The sequence below is a fragment of the Palaemon carinicauda genome, chromosome 12, assembly GCF_036898095.1.
Source record: "Palaemon carinicauda isolate YSFRI2023 chromosome 12, ASM3689809v2, whole genome shotgun sequence".
Lineage (NCBI taxonomy): Eukaryota > Metazoa > Arthropoda > Malacostraca > Decapoda > Palaemonidae > Palaemon > Palaemon carinicauda.
In genome coordinates this window covers 37,318,350-37,323,349 of record NC_090736.1, presented here as the reverse complement: position 1 = coordinate 37,323,349, position 5,000 = coordinate 37,318,350, and positions in this window count along the sequence as shown.

Below are 5,000 nucleotides of genomic sequence, written 5' to 3'. Positions count from 1 at the left end.
GCAATTGGTTTTCAATTTCCATATATCCTTCCTATTGATATTGAAGCCAACTATAGAAAGCCATACAAGAAAGGGTTTAAACGTCCGTTTACTGCAACGTAGGAAAGTGTTCGGACGTCGGATGACTCTGGGTAACGATGTTTGCATTTCATTAACCCTTACATCTCTAAAGAGTCGGACACATATGAATCAAAAGCTTGAGCTAATACAGAAAGGTCATGGGAATGGATAAACATAGCATTTCGTCGTTTAGTTAATGTTATATACGCATATATACATATATATATATATATATATATATATATATATATATATATATATATATATATATATATATATATTGCAACCATAAATTACACACACAAACATACCCAGTATATATATATATATATATATATATATATATATATATATATATATATATATATATATATATATATACATATATATATATATATATATATATATATATATATATATATATATATATATATATATATATATATATATATATAGGTAGAAATATAGATAAATATATAAAGATACCCAATTTCAGGAACGATGTCAATGTCATGAAATTTCATGAGAAACTTTGATGACAGTTGGAACTCGGTGAATCTAATGTATACTAATAGACAACACAAAGTCTCAAACTTTCACCTTTGGAGCCTTGGGCCGTTTGATGACAAACTTCCTGATGCAAGACTGATTTATTGAGGCGTTGCGATTTCAACTTCACTTTACAAAGTGTCTTTATACCTACTTACTAGGTTTAAGGGCCTCTCTCATGAATGGCGGAGACAAGGGACATTGACATTACCCTAGCTAGCAGGACATTGCCTTAGAGACCGATCATATGTATATATATATATATATATATATATATATATATGTATATATATATATATATATATATATATATATATATATATATATATTTATATATATATATATATATATATATATATATATATATATATATATATATATATGTTTGTGTGTGTGTGTGTGTTTGTGTGTGTGAGTGTGTAAGTGTGTGATCAGAACCCAAGCCCCTCCCCACCCAAGCAATGACTAGGGAGGCCCATGCAATGGCTGTTGATGACTCAGCAGGTAGACCTATAGGCTCCCCCAAAATCACCTAAGAAACTATCCAGTTTGAGCAGTACTCGAAACCCAGTCCGGCAGAACCCCAGACACGGACGTTTCCAATAGGCCACCAAAACCACCACAACCCAATTTTATCAACCGTATTCATCCATGCATCTTCTTCAATAATAGTTTTAATGACCTTGTGAACAATAAAAGAAGTTCCTCCTTAACTGGTCTTAGCTGATGAACATTTTCAAGGATATATTTTGAAGAAAATTTTCCATATGACACATTTCTTTGGTGAATCTTTTATGTTATATCCTTTATTTCTTATACCCTTTCTCAATTAACTTGCACTGGTGCAAGCATCAAGTTTCAATACAACTTGCGCATTTATATGAATAATAAACTATTTTTATTTTCCAAATATGGATTAAGAATATAACATCCAAATGTATTAGATCTTTTACAGCATATATATATATATATATATATATATATATATATATATATATATATATATATATATATATATATATATATATATATATATATAAACATAAATACATACATATAAATATATATATATATATATATATATATATATATATATATATACATATATATATATATATATATATTTATATATATAAATGTGTATATATATATATATATATATATATATATATATATATATATGTATATATATATATATATATATATATATATATATATATATATATATATATATATATATATATATATATATATATTTTATATATATATATATATATATATATAATTTTGTTGAGGAATTCAGATTAAAGCTTCTACTGCTTAGAGCGAAACGTATTGATTATGATGATTACACCCTTTCATCTGTGACCCAGAATGAAACCTCTCGTGATCCATAAATATGTGAAATAAATAACATGGAAAACGCTCTAGAAAAAAATAGAACTTGCTAAGATAACTAAATGATTTCAATCCTAATTCACTTTAAACCACTGATTGTCAGCGGCGCTAACAGATGTGAGCATGACATACACTTAATTATACCTAATTACAGGTGGAACAAATGAAAGACCCCAAAATCGAGCTACATGAAAGAAAAGGGAAAAGATGAGATTTTTTTGAAGTCAGGTACTGTGAGCCATTACTGAAATCACGTGGAAAAGAAAGGAGAAAAGGTGCCAACATCAATCCTGGAATGTAGCTTTGAAATGCTATATGAAAAAGGTAAACTAAACTGCATTGTCCTAAAAAAAATAAAATGTTGAATGTTATTTCAAATTAATCTGTTCTGAAGTAGAGGCAGTTTCCTTTGCTACAGTTATTGGATGAAAAGAGAATACACATGGATCTGGAGATTTAGAATACTATATAAAAGGGGGAAACTAAATTACATCATCTAAAATCAGGGTGTAACTGTATACAAATCTATCTGTGCTGAAGAAGAGATAGTTTAATTTTCTACATCCACTGGATAAAATGAGAATACTCCTGAATGTGATCATGGCACCATAAAACATTGAATTTGAAGAAATAATCACTTAACACAATATCAATAACTACTAGGGTTGATAAATTCCTGAGAAAAATAAAAAGTTCACTAGAAAAAATGGCATGGTAAAAAAAAAAAAATGGGCTAACTAAATATACTCGCATCCAAAGTACGTGATTTCTGTACCTATCAAGTTACAGTGAAGAAGAAGAAATAATAAATGAAAGGCTTTAAATTGACTTCAAAGGTTTAATACTAGTTCGATCAAAATTCACTTGAAAAATATTCACCGAATTCAAAATTGTTGACCTTTAAATTGACATGTGACTTTGGAAAATATGTCAAGATCAAAACCATTTTTGGGCGATATTAAGCTACCATTACTATATATGAAATGTCTTGGCATACAAAAAATTCATATAAAGTAATAACTATGATTAGTTACATCTTGAAGATGACTTTAGAGAGTTTTTAGAGCAAAACCAACAGCAAAAACAAAGTGGTTATTATTATTATTATTATTATTATTATTATTATTATTATTATTATTATTATTATTATTATTACTATTATTATTATTATTACTAGCGTTGGCTGACCTATTATGTTAATTGTTTGTGACCTGAAAAAGAGGTTGCTGCGCGGATATCCAATATAACGATATAAGCGAGAATGGACAAAAATAGGGAGTAAGTTCCAGGATATAATTTGCCTGAGTGAAGAATTACTAGAAATGTTTTTAGAAGCCTGATACAGGACACTGCATCACACGGCGTTATATATATATATATATATATATATATATATATATATATATATATATATATATATACATATATATATATATATGTATATATATATGTATATATATATATATATATATATATATATATATATATATATATATATATATATATATATATATATATATATATATATATACATATATATATATATATGCATATATATATGTATTTGTGTGTATATGTACACATATGTATATATATATATATATATATATATATATATATATATATATATATATATATATATATATATATATATATATATATACTGTATATATATATATATATATATATATATATATATATATATATATATATATATATATATATATATTGATATATATACATATATATTTATATATATTTATTTTCTCACACACACACACATATATATATATATATATATATATATATATATATATATATATTCATGAATATTGTAGGAACAAAACCTTATAATGTTAAATTAACAAGTTCTAGTGTTAGACATTTCAAAATAATTGCACATTTTATTCATCGAACTGCGAACGTGATAGACCAGACTCGTTTTCCCTTTAGTTTAAAGTAAAACTTTTGTCCCTCGATAATTAGCATCACCAATCCCTTCAGCGTTGGGTAGTTTCAATCAAACCGGTCTAATTTATAACTGGAATGGAAGTGGTTAGGTGACGTCAGCAGCGTTGAGTTACAGTGGCATCGCCATTTGGAAATGAACCGTGGATTTTTAGGGACACCCGAGGGGGTGGGGGGAGATAACTAGCACTTGAATCCTAGTTTACTTTTCAGGTGATTACATGGATATGTAATTTCAAAATTTCACATTTCGTTATTCGTTTATGTGATAAAGCTCCAGTTTAATTGGCGCTGCCTGATCTGTCGTTGGGGCCAGGAATAACACTCATCACCAAATTATAACGAGGAGAAAACAGTAGTTAAACTATGAATTAAAATCTATATGTTTGAGAAAAATTTACCAGAAAGCAGTGATGGAAGTGAAGTGAAAGTCTAACAAGTAGGTGCAACTGGAGTCGAGGTTACTATGTAAAGCCACTTCAGTCATGACTAATGTGAAATACGTGAGAGGCAATGTCGGCAATACACCCTATGAGATCTATATAATGGTTTATATTTGCTTTCAAAGATATAAATCGTTCTTTACTGGTGTATTCCAAGTATAATCATAATAATTAGAATTGACCATACAATACCGTTATAATTATAATTGCCAACATAATCATTACCATTATTATCAATATTACACAACGAATCTAGTGTCCTTGCGTGTATTCATATGAAAATATAGATAAAAACTGATTCCAGGAGGCTAAAATCACAGGATATAACACCACTTGTATTCACTGCACAGCCTCAGCAACGTTACAATGCTTTTAGAAAGCTAAAATCACTGGCTGCAATACCTAATGCATCACTACCCTTTTCTTAAAATTAATAATAATAAAACCGTAATGCGTCCCTAACAATCATACGTTCAATACTCTTAAGTTTTATTGAGACAAGTGAGCCTAAAGTGACGCCCTTTGTGCCATTGAGTGATGCTCGCCCATGCATGCCATCACCTGAAAAGAAATTTAGCGATC